This window comes from Herpailurus yagouaroundi, unplaced genomic scaffold, assembly GCF_014898765.1.
Source record: "Herpailurus yagouaroundi ecotype Mexico unplaced genomic scaffold, PumYag 100, whole genome shotgun sequence".
NCBI classification, from domain to species: Eukaryota; Metazoa; Chordata; class Mammalia; order Carnivora; family Felidae; genus Herpailurus; species Herpailurus yagouaroundi.
Genome location: NW_024412391.1, coordinates 44,650,630 through 44,667,542, shown reverse-complemented (window position 1 = coordinate 44,667,542; position 16,913 = coordinate 44,650,630). Strand labels below are relative to the sequence as shown.

The following is a 16,913-nucleotide window of genomic DNA, read 5'->3' as shown; positions in this document are numbered from 1 at the left end:
GCTCACGAACCGTGAGATCATGACCTGAGCCGAAATCAAGAGTCAGATGCTTCACCAAGTGAGCCACCCGGGCACCAGAAACAGCTCATCATGGTCTGGAGGCCTTGAAATTCCTGAGTCTGTGTCACAGCATATTATTAATGAAACATGGCGCTAAGGTACTCTTCCTGTTTGGAAAGTGATGGCTGGCTTTGGATTTTACAGCTTGAGTTTGTTTGTTTGCTTTATAGAGCGCGCAGCTTAGGAAAAGTATACTTTAAGCTCCTTATTCTTTGCAACAAATGCCTCTTTCATTCTCTTACCTGCTGCCAAATATTTACGCAGTATTGGATGGGTTCATTCACTTAGTCAGCAAATGCTGCGCCCCTAATTCATCTTCTTAGGGCCTCACACTTGTAGCCCATAGGTTCCTGTGCACCAGGAGGCCAAGATCTAGTGCAGGGAGACATATACTTCCATGGGTCATCGTATCTCTCATATCAGCCCATATCACATATAGGAAATGTGCTGGAGCCCGGAGAGGAAGCAGCTATATCTGTGTCTGGAGGAAACAAGGAGAACAAGGAAGACTTTGAGATGGAGGAAACAAGGGAGAGGAAGGGGAGGCACGTGACATTCTTTGTCCCAAGATGCAGGGGTGTGATAGGGTCAAAAGCAGGTTACATGTGAGGGAGACAGAAGACAAGCCAAGTAAGGCCAACAGTTCAGATTAGGAAGGAATTTCCAGGCCATGCCAAGGATCCGGGGCTTTATACGTACACACTCAGAAAACTTTACAGGGTTTTCACGGCGTCAGAGCATCAGATTTCCCTTGTAGAAGGAAAGAAGCTGAGACTGGAGGGAGGGATACCCGTTGATAATACTCACAGCTTGAGTTTTAACTCAGTCCTCAAAAGTACCCTATGAACTAGGTACCGCTATTACCACTCTGCTGAGTAAGAGGCTGAAATACAGAAAAAAAACTATCCCCACGTTCACACAACTACTGAGAAGGAGCCACTTGGATTTGAACACTATCAGCATGACTCCAGAGTCTGCAGATATAAACACTAGACATTCATATCTGACTTGAAGTCTACCGTCTAAGAAACTATAATAGTCCTCATGAAAAACGATGAATACCGAACCTCTTGGGTAGCCCTGAGGCCGCAGGATAGGGGACTGTTGTCCACTGTATCAGAGGCTGTTATCCACCCGATATGCATTTTCTCTCTTAGAACTCTCAGTTTTTCTCTGAGCCCCTGCCGCCTGGAATAGGGATCATAATCCCTAGCTTTCCCTGCAGCTAGGTGTGACCATGAGTCACAGTTTTGGCAAATGAAATATTTGGGAGTGCTGTATGACAGCTTCTAGAGAGTTTCCTAATGATTGGCGCATGTCCTTTGCCTCCTTCTTCCTATCCCTTCCACCATCCTGCTTTGGGGAATGTGCGTGTGGTGGCTACTCCCTTGGATCATGGTAGCAGGTGCCACTCCCTGGAAGGAGCATCGATACCTGAAGTCTTGGTGAAGCGGAGCTGCCACACCAGCCGGGACCACCTTCCGGAGGATTTTCCCTGAGAGACAGATAAAGTTTTATTGTGCTTTAGGTAGTATTATTTCAGGTCTTTGTTGCTTTCGGCCAAACCTAGTTCTTGCCAATATATCCCTCCCTTCCTCGAGGAAAATTACAAATGTTGGAAATATGATAAAATAGAAGGATGCCTATAGGTGAAGTCAACTCTGCACGTTGTAACACAAAAATCGCGGTTCGATGTGTTTTGCAGCGGTTTAAAAAATTCAAAATTTGTGTCAGGGTAGACAATAAAAACAAAGAAAGCTATGATCAGTGGAAGAGGAAGACCTGATTTCCCAGTGTGTCAGGGTCAGGAGACACAAATGTGCCCGCATTCCATTGTATTAAGGCCCTACTCCCCACGCCACCTCAGAGGGAAAGGGTCACCTGTAGCAGGACCCCGCCCCCACCCCGTAATAACAGGATTATACATCCACACCCTTTGCAATGTGACATTGGCAATGCCTCTTGGTAAGATAGGTGGAATATACATCCTCTTGTCATTCATTTTAGGGCTTGGCCATGCAACTTGTGTGTTCAACAGAATGTTGACGGTTGCAATACAGGTAAAGCCTTTAAATATGCTTGGGTGTTTCTGTTTGTTTCTTACACTTCTGCCATGTGAGGTGAGAAGGACACGTCCTTGAAGGAAATGCTCACATATGAAAATACATGAACGATCCTTTAAGTCAGCACAAGGATGAGAAGAAACCAACCCGGAAGCACCACGATCCAAAATTATGGCAGTGATCCCGTCTTTTTTTTTTTTTTTTTTTTTGTAGCAGCTTTATTCAGATATAATTCAATTCCGTACAATTCATCCATTAATTTTTTTTAATGTTTCTTTTTGAGAGAGAGAGACAGACAGACAGACAGAATGTGAGCAGGGGAGGGGCAGAGAGAGAGGGAGACATGGAATCCGAAGCAGGCTACAGGCTGTCAGCACAGAGCCCGACACGGGGCTCGAACTCACGAACCGCAAGATCATAACGTGAGCTGACGTCAGACGCTTGACCAACTGAGCCACCCAGGTCGCCACAATTCACCTATTTAAAGTAAACAATTCAATGGTTCTTTGTATCTTTATAGATTTGTGTAGACATCATCACAATCAATATTAGATTACTTTCATCAGCTCCCCAAGAAGCCCTTTAGCAGTTACATCCTGCTCCCCAAATTCCAGTCCCCTTCTCCATCCTGAGGCAACCACTAATATACCTTCCATCTCTGTGGATTTGAATATTCCGGACCTTTCATATAAATGGAGTCATACATTATGTATTCTTCTGTGACTGGCTTCTTCCACTAGAAATGATGTTTTAAAGGTTCATCCATATTATAGCACGAATCATTACTTCATTCCTTTTTATTGACAAGTAACATTCCTTTGTGTGGATATGCTACATTTTATTTATTCACTCATCACCTGCTGAATTCAGTGGTACTTTTGTATAACCACAGGAACATGCAGAAGGAGAAAGAGCAGTGCAATGTGCTGATGACTTTATGGGACAAAAGCCTTTATTGTCATGTACTGGTCACATCCACAGAGTGTTACACACACACAACAGTCCATTTCTCATTGCAAATAAGTATGTTGCTATGTGATTTAAAATACCAGTCTCTCTGAGACTTGCTAACGGGAAACAGTGTCTCCAATGCAATCAACTTGCATTTATAAATGCGATGACATTTCTATGGAACCGAGGCCATGCTCTAGATGGGCGAATTTGCCAAGGTAAATGCCACCTTTCAGTCTGGGTGGCCAGGTGGCCTTTCTTTTAGGTACCTTTATTTTCCTGAACTAGGGCGCTTACCCAGGTTCAAATATATTTTTCTATATTGCTCATGGTCGACCAAGGACTCTGTCATCTCAATGGCAATGAGGTCACTACAGTGACCAAGGAGCCCTGGAGGCCCAGCAGGCCAAAAATGCGACATATCAGACTAGAGCAATTTTCTCTGGAGCACTGACTAGAGACGGAGTGTCACCACCTCAGAAGTGTGCACTTTGAAGACAGGGCTATATTTTGTCCGATTGCTTTGATTTAGTTTAGATCGAATAACAACTATTATTAAAGAAGGGCACGAGAATGCCACTGTACCAAAAATGCTCAGAGTCTTGTAACTAGTAGATTGGTAAGTAAGACCTGGGGATCGAACCCACAGCAGAGTGATTATAGTTAACAATGCTGTGTTGTAAACTTTGAAGTTGCTAAGAGACTGGGTGGTCATTGTTCTTACCATACAAAAGAAATAATAATTGTGTGACCTGATACAAATGTTAGCTAATGCTACAGTGGTAATCATATTGCAACATATAAATTAGCTAATCAACATGTTGTATACCTTAGTCTTAAACAACGTTCTATAACAATTGTATCTCAATAAGAGGATAAAACAATCTTTAATGAGGGAAAAAAAAGGTATTCAGGGGAACACAGGTTTAGAAAGTTTAAAAAATATGACACGAAAAAAAAAAAATAGTCCATGGGCAGCAAACCCCAATGCCTATAGGACCAGACAGGAAGAGCCAGTCACATGGAAGGATTGGAAGCAACTATCTCTAGCTGGAGAATAGAGATCAGCTACATTTTTAAATTATATGCTAACAACGTTAAACATGAATAATCAAAAGATGGGTAAAAATATACTTAGACATTATGAAATAACCCTGCAAAACAGATTATAAGGCCTGGCCGAGATCCAGGGGAACAAATTGGGGATTGATTTGCCATTCCTAATTTAGCCTGAATATATAAAGTCAAATGGACCTTATAGGATACTTTCTACTCTTATGGATTTCTGATCACTTTATTGGAGAGAGTTTATACATAGAAGCTCATGGGATATATTCCAGTTTGGGGACCATCATGGGAAGAGCATCTTTCCTGTGTTTGGTGCCTTTGCGGATTTGTGGCTGAACAGAAATCTCCCCCATTCCAGCCGCTCAAACAGCGACCTCAGGACTTTCTGTTCCGAATCCACCAAATGCAAAAGCGACCAGACAACATCGCCTCCGTTCCCCAAGGGCTGCTCCTTCAAGTGGCTGCCCTTGCCAACCCTGCCTGGGCCTCTGCAGGTCTGTCGCAGCTCCCCCTGCAGGTAGAGAGGGGAAAAGGGGACCAGATTCCGCAGAGAGGAAGAGGGAGGAGCGGCCACCGCCGTGAGTAAATCTTCATTATCATAAAAAAGGGAACCACGGTTTCACTCTCCCCGTTTTTATGATGAAGTAAAATAAAATGGGAAAGAAGAGCGAGAGAAGAGATTGCTCAGTAAATGGCCTCAAACCCAGCACGTGTTTATTTAAGCGTCTCTGTGCAAACATAACCCTGGGTGTCCGTTAAATCAGCAGGCATGTCAGTTGGCACTTCTGGTTACAGACCATTTTACGGTCATACATCATTCATAGCCGTAAAAGCCATTTGCCCTCTGTCACCCAACCAATCAGGATCCAGCCAAGAGGAAGCGGAGCAGTAGCCTGGCAGTTTTCTCCAGGCTCCTCTGAATTTCCTCAACCTGGTTCAGCAGAATGTCACAGAAAATTAACTCTCCGGGGTTATTAGGGACCCCTTCCCTTCCCCCTCCCTACTAAGAAGCAATGCGTGATTTCAGGCTAATATTTGCCCCAATCACAAGCAACACCTTGTGACGTCCGGGGTAAGAGAGCAGCGGGCATTGCACGCAGGCCCGGCACAATACCCGTCGCCTTGAACCACTCGAGTGAAGGTACGTGGCTGGGGCACGGCTCGCCATGCCTCTGCAGTTCACTCCTAATGCTCACTTTGAGCAGATTTGGAATTGATGTCAGTGTCTAAGCCACCCAGTGGGTAACCTTGATCCGCCCTTGCTTCCCTCTTGCGAGTTCACATTTTTTTCACTCCTCGCCTCCTCACTTCTGTTATCGACACAGAGATGCCTGCCAAAGCCTTATGACCGCCTCGGGCCTCGCAAACCATGCATCTTTCAGTTCTTCCCAAATGCCCGCCCCTCTGGGTTGGTACTTCGCTTAAAATGCCTCCCCACGTCTAACGAGTCCTCCCTTTGTATTTATTACTTCTTCACTCTTTCTTGGTGCACGCCTTCATTTAAGAATGAGCCTCAGGGGCGCCTGGGTGGCGCAGTCGGTTAAGCGTCCGACTTCAGCCAGGTCACGATCTCGCGGTCCGTGAGTTCGAGCCCCGCGTCGGGCTCTGGGCTGACGGCTCGGAGCCTGGGGCCTGTTTCCGATTCTGTGTCTCCCTCTCTCTCTGCCCCTCCCCCGTTCATGCTCTGTCTCTCTCTGTCCCAAAAATAAATAAACGTTGAAAAAAAAAAATTTAAGAATGAGCCTCAACGGTCGTCACCACCGCAGTGGGCACCTGGACAGTCCCATCTGGTCGCCCCACTCCATCTCTGCCCGGGTATCCCGCGTGGTTTCTGGCCTCTCCAGTCGTAACAGGCTAGGATCAATTTTCGAGCGGCAGCTTGGAAATAATAGCGCAAAATGTATATTAATACAGAAATATATTGTGAAACTGTCCTTAAACAAACAAATGAGCCACTTTAAAATATTACTGCTATAAATGACCATGACAGTCGCACAGCACATATAATAAAAATAACTGCTGAGGAGAAGCTGCTGAATTACTATAGTAATAAACCAGATGTGATTATTATCATTTAACACGGTCATTGAATACCATGAATCCCTGAAGCCATTAAAATATTTATGATTAAACATTTGCTATTCCTTATAACAGAACGTATAGTTGGGGACTAAAAAACTGTTAAAGTATTATTTCAGCTAATATATTCCAGTTCTATAATGGAGGTCAACCAACATTGCCTGAATTCTTTAAAAGAGGGATGAGCAGGTGCCTCTCCGTATCTGGACATATTTCAGGATGTCTATGCTGGTATTATATACTCTCAGGGTCCTGGGGAGGGTGTATCAACTCCACGCTACTAAGGTAAAAAAATATGTTCCTATTCTTTATATTCATGAACAGATGTGGGCTTGGGGGCTGTTCTGGTCATTCTTCTAGCAAGAAAGCAGATGTAGCAGATGCTTTCAAAGTCCCCTGCTCATATCCCCGTGGCATTTGTCTTGAACATTCCCCAGCAAGCGTATCTCCACCAAAGGGTGTCCATTCGGCCAGCCAGAGCCTGCAGTGCCAGGGCATTAACCCCTCCCCGGGAGCAAATGTTGGCCCTGGCGGATAGGGTTGGGGAATAAATATCTCGGCCAGATTTATGGACGTCCCTCTTTTTCAAACTCTGTCCTTTGGCGGTGCTCTTGACCCTTGTTGCCCTCCTGATGATTGTTTTCAGTTATAATTTTAGTTCGGTTACATACAAATTGGGTTTGTTGGGCTGAACAGAAATGTTACAAGCGGTGTCTTCTCAAATTTAACTAGAGACACTTCTGCCCCACAAGGCCAGTCTTCCAGAGTGTTTGCTTCTCCCCTCCCTTCCCGTTTCTCGGCAGTTCCAGCTTCATCAGAGGATGAGGGTTGTTGCCAGGAAGGGAACTCATCCATCCACGGCACGTCCTGGTGATGGCCCAGGAGTGGAGAGCTCCATGCTGGAAGAGCTGAATGAGAATTCTTCGTCACTATCGCTCGAGGCTGACCTGAGTGTTTTAATTATTCATGCTACCAGAATTGGCTATTTCTTGTTAAATGGCTACCAACAGCAATCACCTTTCCTTATATCTTTAGAGACAAATATTTTCCAAGAAATAAGATGCTTGAGTTGTCTGAACCCTGCCAATGGACAATGTGGTAAGAAACAAAAATGTGGGATTTTTGGAAAGAGGTCTGTTCCTTACCTGGTGTGTGCATATATATATATATATATATATATATACACACACACATATATACATATATATATATACACGCATATATATATATATATGCACATATATATATACGGGCATGTATATATATGCACACACACATATATGTGTGTATATATATATATATATATATACATATATATGGCACATTATATAATTCTTTCACACTTTCTAGCTTGCTAGCAGCTTAATTTTCTCATATGTGAAAGGACCATAGCAACCATATAAATTGGTAAAATGTATATAAAGCGTTTATATACACTAACATGTGAGTAATAGGTAATTAATAAACATTAACTTATTAAATGATGAATGAATGGTGAATTTACCTACTATGAAGCTCTTCCACAGCATCACGGTGACAGCTCAGTTCTTGGCAGAGATATTACCTATTGGGAACCCATTTGATTCCCAGCATGTCTCTCTCTAGCTTCCCATCATATGGTTTGGGCAGTGCTATATATCTCTGTCATGTGGGTTCCATATTTGTCCTTATACTCCCAAGTTATATTTGTATAGGTCCATCCCGTTCTTGCTGTGGTTTCACATTTGTAGGTTTAATAACCTGGGCAGCTGTCTGATGTATGTACAGGAAAACTCACAAAACCTCAGAGTGGAATAAAAAACATTTTCGAAGACCCCTGCTGGCTCAGTCAACCCTAATGAACTATTAGATCATTAGAGACTCTTTGTCATCAATTAGTCATTAGATCAGCAACCATTCATTGATGACAGGGCTCTCCTACTTAAAGGGATAGTGCTGTTAGAATGCAAAGGAACCATTGCGGGTGTCTCTGAAACTCTCGGAAAAAAAAAAAAAAAAAAAAAAAAAGTAGCACCATGTGGTCGTTTCGAGTCTCAGTTACTCCAGAACCTAAAACGAGGCTCATTTAGTATGGCTGCTTAAATTTTTCAGGTCACCTTGACTTAGTAAAGATTTCCAACGAAAGAAGAATAAAGGCTTATTATAGTTTATATGTAGCCATGTAGCCCAGGAAGGGTAGAATAGGCTTAAAGGCTCTTGTCCATGTGTTGTGTGAGTATCGTTGCCTTGCTCATCATTTCTGTGACTTTCTAGGGCCTCATGTTCTTGGGGGTCTTTTCCTCCAATACCTTGTTCCTGCTGACCTCTGGACCTGTCTTGGACCTCAAGTCTGCTCACTTCTCTGGCCTGTGGCCACCAAGACACCTGAAGGCTTGCAATTAGTACTCATATCATGCACTCATAAGGACCTATGGTGACAATTCCACGTGTGTGCATGTGTGTGCTCGCAAATGTTACCTGTAATCCAGCCTGGCAGATAAGTAACTGCTAACTAAGAATTGATGTTGGACATCATTTCGGGTAATAGTCGCTCCTCGTAACCGCACCAGGGTAGATGTCTTTGCCAGCTTTCCTCCTAAACACCTCCCGTCGGCTCTTCTTTCTCCCTCAACATACTCTTTCTCTCTCTCTAATTCTCAGGCTGCTCCCCGAACCTCAAAATCCCTCCAGTGTTACTAGGCAGAACCATTCACCACTGTCTGGGACCCAATCTGAAGGCAGTCGGTTGGCCCATATAAGTATTTGCTAAAATGAAGACGGTTCTCTCCCCTGAGTTCTGCCGCAGCTCAACTAACAGGTGACTTTCCCCAAATATTTGTGTTTTTTTAAAAAATTTTTTTAATGTTTATTTTTGAGAGAGAGAGAGAGAGAGAGAGAGAGAGGGAGAGCATGAGAGGGGGAGGGGCAGAGAGACAGGGAGACACAGAATCCGAAGCAGGCTCCAGGCTCCGAGCTTTCAGCACAGAGCCTGCCGCGGGGCTCAAACTCACGAACTGGAAGATCATGACCTGAGCCGAAGTCGGACACTCAACCGACTGAACCACCCAGGCGCCCCTTTCCCCAAATATTTGTAACATTTGTGTAAGTAATCAAAGATCATGTGCACCAGCGCTTGACATGTTTTCAGGAATTGCGTTAGAGAACTCCACTACCCACACTGCACCCACCATGACATAGCACTTCCTGGAATGAACCAGGATCTCTTGTGGGCGGGTCTTGTCTGATGGTAGGTGAAGCCAAAGTTTGTCTCTGTTGGAATGCATTCCTGAAATTATAATGAGCAAATACGATTCCCAGTAAATAAATATGCACTTAAAAATGCTTCCTGGCTATCTTTAAGTGAAAGTAAATGGTATTACCTTTTAAACTAGTAAGAACACTTTGGAGGAGCATTCTTCCAGGGCACCTAGGTGGCTCAGTCGGTAGGGCATTTGACTTCGGCTCAGGTCATACTCTCAGTTTGTGGGTTCAAGCCCCGTGGTGGGCTCTGTGCTAACAGCTCAGAGCTTGGAGCCTGCTCTGGATTCTGTGTCTTCTTCTCTCTATGCCCCTCCCACTCGTGCACCTGCGAGCTCTCTCTCTCTCTCTCAAAAATAAACAAAAAATTTTAAAAAAACAATGAATGAAAGGAGGAGCATTCTTTGGCTGCGAATATCCAAGACTCAATGGGGAGGCTGAGGGCCCTTTTGAAGTGAGTGGAACTGAGTCGTCAAATCCTTTCTGCAACAACAGAAGCTGATGTTGGATAAAGACTCAATTACTAGTCATGTTTACTTCAGAAAGCCTGTTAATTTTAGTTCATTTATCTTCAAATTTACTTTAATGTTCTATAGACCACATTGTTGTTTAGTTCTTTCTGTAAAAGAAGAACTAGAACTACAGAGTAAAGCCTGTGTTATTTATTTATTTATTTATTCATTCATTCATTCATGAATGTTTATTTTTGAGAGAGAGAGTGAGAGAGTGCAAGCAGGGGAGGGTCAGGGAGAGGGAGACAGAGGATCCAAAGGAGGCTCCGTGCCGACAGCAGAGAGCCCAATGTGGGGCCCGAAGTCATGAACAGTGAGATCATGACCTGAGCCAAAGTCCGACGCTCAACTGACTAAGCCACCAGGTGCCCCAAAGCTTGTGTCTTTTTATTTATTTATTTATTTATTTTTTTAAATTTTTTTTTTCAACGTTTATTTATTTTTGGGACAGAGAGAGACAGAGCATGAACGGGGGAGGGGCAGAGAGAGAGGGAGACACAGAATCGGAAGCAGGCTCCAGGCTCTGAGCCATCAGCCCAGAGCCTGACGCGGGGCTCGAACTCACAGACCGCGAGATCGTGACCTGGCTGAAGTCGGACGCTTAACCAACTGCGCCACCCAGGCGCCCCAGCTTGTGTCTTTTTAAAGGTGAAATGGTTCTCTGATATTAATTTTTGGGGGAATCCTGGGATGATACCAAGCAATAATGACATTAATCACTTTCTGATTTTTTTTAACCAAATTTTTACTTTATGTGGGGAGCCATGCAGAGCCCTATTGGACATTGTCTCACTTTTTCTCGTAGCTCCCCCATGAGGCAGGTGTGTATTACATCCTATTTTATACTGGAGGAAACTGATCTCATTTCACCTACATCTTACTTTTTCCAGAGGCTTCCCTAGCTTCCCCTATTATCATGCTTGTCACATTTTACTATAAATGTTTGTCTGTCTCTTGGCCCCGACAGATCAGCGTGGGCAAGAACCACATCTGTGTTGTTACCTAATTCAGTGTGCCTAATTCAGTGCCTTGCATATGTTAGGTGCCTAATAAGTATTTGCCTACTGGCTGGCTGGAACAATGAATCAGCATAGAGAGGAAGAGTAACTCACTCAAGGCCATTGGTAGAAAGTGGAACCAAGACTCAGATCCATGGCCCCTGGACCGTGGAGCCCAAGCTCTTGAATGTCATGTAGCAATTTCCTCCATCCCATGCCCAACCCCAACACAAAAACAACATGTTGATTTCAACAATAATATCTTTCTTGCTGCCAAGGCACACACTTTTAGTCTTTGTGGAAACGTGAGCTCATTAGCAAAGCATCTTTTGTCACTGGGGAAAGGCACAATTCGCCCCCGAGTTTACCCCCTGCATGGTGTGCTGTGAAAGAGCCCCTCATCCTTGGTGTGCCCAGAAGCACCCAAGCCGAACCTTCTCCAGATCACGGTCGAAGCTCTGAAATCTGTTTAAGACTCAAAAGTCTGGCCTTGGGAAAGTCTTAATGGTCCAAATACGAAGAGGCAGAGTGGGGTGAGATGATGCAGAATTGAGGGTGGTGGGGGTTGTGCAGAATTTCTTTTCTTAAATGAAAAGCCCAAATAAAATAAATAAATGAAAACATAAATCACAGTGTCTTCTCCGGGCTCCTGGCTGGAGGAAAACAAATTAGAAAGGGCTTGAATGAAAGGAGTATTGAAGAAGCTTGACTTGAATTAAGTGGTTATATATTTTAAAAGCACTTTTGTTGGGTCCTGTAAAAATAGCAAATAAAAAGGTAGTAATATCCCCTGACTCTGTGAGGCAAATACCAGTAATAAAGTAAAGTAAGCTTGGGTATGTGTATATGTGTGTGTATGTGGGTGGGGTGGGGGGGCTGCAGAATTTAAGAGTATAAACTTGAGTAGAAGGGAAAAAAGTAAAGCATTTGGGTTAGAAACACTTTCATTTTCCCTTAATAATTAATGACGAGGTGCTATGGTTTCACATAGATACCGTGTGTCTTTCTAACGCCATTCACTTTCCTCTTAAAATGGCCCTAAATGAAATTTAAAGACATAACTTGATTTTTTTTTTCTTTGACAGGCAACCTACAAGAGTTATTTCAGGGCTATCGAATGGTTATAATTTAGGATCCATTTTACAATCCCTCCATACACAGGCGGAGAAGACTTTCACAATGAAAACTGTAGCAAGCACCAACCACAGCCAACCTGCAGTTCCTTTTTGACCCGCCATGTCGTTATTAATTGAAAAGTTAGCATCAACTGGACAGCATAGATACTTTTACAAATCTATAGAGGCTTGAGCCGCGAGTTGCACAAAAACGGTCATGGAGGAAAATAACACAGAAGAAGTTGCCAGGAAAGAGCTAAATGAACTTTCTCCTTGTTAAGAAATGTTTAGGTCCTTTTGTTTGTAAATGGCAGGTGGGTGGTACAATTCCAGTGTAATTTCAGAAAGCCATCTTCTGAATGTAATAAACATGTCTGCAATAATAGGATTCAGAAAATCGCAAAATGCATTCCAGAAACCCTTTGATTGTGCATACAGAACAGAGGATTTAGCTATAATTGGCTATAACACAGTTATGGACGGCAAATGACACACAGCGGAGCTGGGTGATGTAGCAGCTCTGATTAGCGACGGTAAGGTTCAGCTGAACATCGTGAATAAAACAGCAAGTGCACGGTGACACAGCACCTGCCCTCCCTCCCTTCCTCTCACCCACCTTCCCTCCCTCCCTTCTTCCCTCTCTTCCCGCCTCACTCCCTTCCTTCCTCACTGTCTCCCTTTCTGTTTAATTGAAGCCTCATAACTTAGACTAGAGAACTTAGTTTGTTATTACCCAACGAATCACATGTCAGCCAAACCTTCCTTTTCTTCAGAGAGTCACAGTTGTGTGGAAGGGGGAAGTAGGAGCCCATGGGGAATTGACTTTTTGGAGAACTGGATGTAATTTGAATCAAGAATTATAATAGGAAATAAACCATTACAATAAACAAGGAAACATGTACACAATTACTTTCACGGCGTAATTTTATTCACGCTAGTTGAGAAAATAAAGAGATAATACTGACCGTAGCACCTGGGTATTTAATGCAAACTGTAAAATCTATTATATTAAACAAAGTCAAAAGCAATGTGAAAGATCTTGAATCTATTCTAAGGCATGCACCTCATTACAGACTTAGCAAATTAAAACACAAATAGGATTAGAAAAGAATAATGTAACAATCTCCCACCACGGTCCCTAGAGCATTAAGTCATAAATTGGGTTTGCATTAAATTGTGCCTGCAGTATTGAATTCAGGGAAAGAGCTGTAGGCTGGAGATAAACCATGCTGGGCTACTCACCAACTTTGGCAAAGCTATGTGTTTTCTGAGACGTGTAGTAAATTTGTTAGGCTATAGCAGGTCTACAAAAAATGAGCACTTCGTATCTTAATTAAAAAAACGGCAATGTCACGCCATATGTGGCTTGCAGAGATATAAATGCAGACAAAAATCCACACGTGAAACAGAGCTCTGTTACCCAGGTAAGTTTAAAGCCATTTCACTAAATGCACTGCTTAATACTAGAGACAGGGTTCGTGCGTTTTAACTCTCAACACCGAGTTTTTGATCAATGTTGTTTTGTTTTAATTTTTGTTTGCAAAGGAAGGAAGAAGTGGAGAAAGCGAACCATCCTCTTTAGAGAACACATGCGGGCTTGTAGACTATTCAGAGGAATACTCTCTTTCTTTCCATGTGACGATTAGACCTTAACTATTCTGGCTGATCTATAGAAAAATACATGTGATTTATTTTGAAAAAGCAAGTGAATGTACTTAAATTAATTTTTAAATGACGCAGGTTTTTGCAAGACACTGTCCACTACAAAGCTTGTTCCTTCCGTTAGAGGTTTTACTCTCTTTGATCTGCGTCCTAATCCTTTGTATGAGGGAGACTAATCAGGAAAAGAGGAAACTGTTCAGCTTATTGTATGGCCTCATGTGAATTCCCATCTGTTGCCTCTTTGCAAACGGGCAGGCCAAATGCAAAAAGCCGATGGTTGGTCCTGTTTCCTCAGGGCCACTCTCAGGTACAGGACTCTATTTTATTTTCTCTGACTTCCTAAGGCTGCTATGAGAATTCCAGAAAATAGGGAGTGTGACTTCCCGTGCTCAATGGTGTGCGGGAACTTTTCCGTACTTGAGAGGATTGTTTCTAGACCTTCCTGTTAGGGGAAGTCCACGTATCTCCTGGACAATTCCTTTTCCCTTCCTTGTCTCTGGGCTCGCATACTCCCTTCCAGGAGTGCTCTGACCTCCAGCTGCTCTGACCTCCAGGCGAAGGGTTTCTACATCACACTTAGTAGCAGACAGTCTGTTTCAACTGGCATTGTATAGTTTTAAAAGCTTATTTGAAAGTCTAAATGGCTCCCATTTTGGCTTTAGTAAGACAAATATGGGCAAAAACACGCAGTGCCCCTTAAGTATGATGGATACTCAGGACCCGCTGAAGTTTCCCGTAGCCAAAGTCTGGCTCATCATCAGGGCAATTTTTCTGCTGCGTTATTTATGTGGTGGTTTTTCTTCTAATTATGGCTCATGATGGCTGTTAGTGTTGAGCAGTAAGAGAGCTAACTGCATTGTACTGCCATTTAACTCCGGCCCATAAAATGGGTGATAAAGCTGAGGGCTTAAAACCAAAACAAAACCCCCCCAAAACGTTACTTTCTGTGACAAGCTCACATCCGCTTCTGCCATCCCGAGGCTGGAAACCTTCACGAGGAAGCACACGGAGGTGGGTGACTTCTGAGGCCTGGGAACCTCACGTTTCACTCAGGCTTCACCCTTAAGTAATCCTTTATTGTAGACAAAACAACCCCCGACCTCGGATATAATTAACACATGCCAGGTTTAATCAGAACCAGTGTGCTTGTTTGGAAACTAATGAAAGCAAATAGATGTTACTTAACACCATAAATAATGAAAGGTCCTTTGTTGTTCTCAATTTTGATTACTATTTTTTGATGGTAAGACACATGCTACTTGGTGCGTGCATAAACAAAGAAGATAAATGGCCGGGATGAGAATGAGTTGTCCATAATCTGATTAAAGCGATAGGGCTGGCTCCTAGGCCAATCGCACAGGGCTTAATGATTGGGTTGTTGTTCTTAATATGTCTCGTGTTCACTCTTAAAGAAATCAAGAAAAATGTTAAGAGGTCGCTGTTATTTTACCGGTGGCGTTGGGTTGTCTGTCGGAGATTCTGACAGGAAAAGAACATTCTCTGTGCCTGGAACACAATGTCCAGCCACGTATACTAATTTGCCCAAATGATATTAGGAAGGCATTCAAGACCTAAATCTGCCCCAATTCATTCACTGTGCTGGCACACACAGCTATCGGGGATAAGGCAAGGACAGGCTTGGTTTTACGGAGGCTACGAGGCGATAACATAGCTGCAAAACGCCACTAACCTTCTGTGTGGTTATTTCCTTTTTCTTCTGGACAGAACACTTCTGGATTTCAGTAAAATGTCTACTAGTGTTTGCAAGGGAAGTGCATTATTTAAAAGCTTGTGGCTACTCCAGCCTCTTGGGATATTAGGGAGCAAACGTACAGTGATGGTGGAGTTCTGTAAGATCCCACGTTGATGGACTGTGATGATTTCCATCCCTTCATTTAGCATGAGTTCTATGGTCTTGTGTGTGAATGCACATTTGTGTGTGTGTGCGTGTGTGTGTGTGTGTGTGCACATTCACACATACCATAACTCATAACCGAGTGGTCCTGCAAATTTAAGTCGGTCTGAGAGAGAGGTCCCACTAAGTGCACTGCCTGCCAGATACGATCATGGTGGAGTCTGGAGGTGTCCTAATACATTTAATTTATTTTTTATTTACTTTATTTTATGTTATCTTATTTTTTCAAGTGGGCTTCATGCCCAACGCGAAGCCCAATCGTGGGGCTTGAACTCAACAACCTTGAGATCAAGACCTTACCTGACATCAAGAGTCGAATGCTTGGGGCGCCTGGATGGCTCAGTCGGTTAAGCATCTGACTCTTGATTTCGGCTCAGGTCATGATCTCACAGTTATGAGACGGAGCTTCATGCCCAGCGCGGAGCCTGCTTAGGATTCTCTCTCTGCCCCTCCCCCATGAGTACTCGCTCTCTCTCTCTCTCTCTCTCTCTCTCAAAAAAACCTAAATTTAAAAAAAAGAGCCCAATGCTTAACCAACTGAGCCACCCAGGCACCCCCATTTTAGGATTGCCCTAATGCCATTCAGCCATTAAGTTCTTTGTTGCCTTTGAAACTCCGAACTGGACAACTGGATTTTGAATGAACAGGAATTGGGATATTCTGCCTATTTAAAAAAAATTTTTTTCAACGTTTATTTATTCTTGGGACAGAGAGAGACAGAGCATGAACGGGGGAGGGGCAGAGAGAGAGGGAGACACAGAATCGGAAACAGGCTCCAGGCTCTGAGCCATCAGCCCAGAGCCCGACGCGGGGCTCGTACTCACAGACCGCGAGATCGTGACCTGAGCTGAAGTCGGACGCCCAACCGACTGTGCCACCCAGGCGCCCCTATTCTGCCTATTTTAAATCAGCAACGCAAATGAGTCTGAATATTCTAATTTCAATTCATCAAATATATGTTGAGAGCCCACTGCGCACTGGTGTCCCCTTTTACAGACGAGAAAGCTCAGGCTCAGAGAGGTTAAACAACTCCCCCAAGACCCCTAGCTGCGTGGTCAAGTTAGTAGCTTGGTCTCAGCTTTGAATAAAATCTAGCTCTCAGCTCTAGTTTCTTTCTACCACCTTGTGTGTTTCCATCAACAGTTAAATCCCCGTGTTTCAATGAGTTTTAACTGTCTCTGGTCTCTTTTCTTGATGGGGTCTATGAATCCGATGGAAATAGTCGGCTGGCCCCGTCCTACGTAGGGAGAAGC

General features: G+C 43.6%; 1 long non-coding RNA gene across 3 annotated transcripts; it reads left to right on the top strand.

The window, feature by feature from the left end:
* Positions 1 to 4,899: 4,899 nt before the first annotated feature.
* Positions 4,900 to 12,989, top strand: LOC121028589 (uncharacterized). Of its 3 annotated transcripts, XR_005789327.1 has the most exons (4): positions 4,900 to 5,283; positions 7,257 to 7,319; positions 8,862 to 9,018; positions 12,054 to 12,989. It is a non-coding gene; the product is annotated as an uncharacterized LOC121028589 (long non-coding RNA). The 3 variants fall into 3 exon arrangements; XR_005789328.1 differs by lacking the exon at positions 7,257 to 7,319 and having other exon boundaries at positions 4,904 to 5,283; XR_005789329.1 differs by lacking the exons at positions 4,900 to 5,283; positions 7,257 to 7,319 and adding an exon at positions 8,456 to 8,741.
* Positions 12,990 to 16,913: the final 3,924 nt, after the last annotated feature.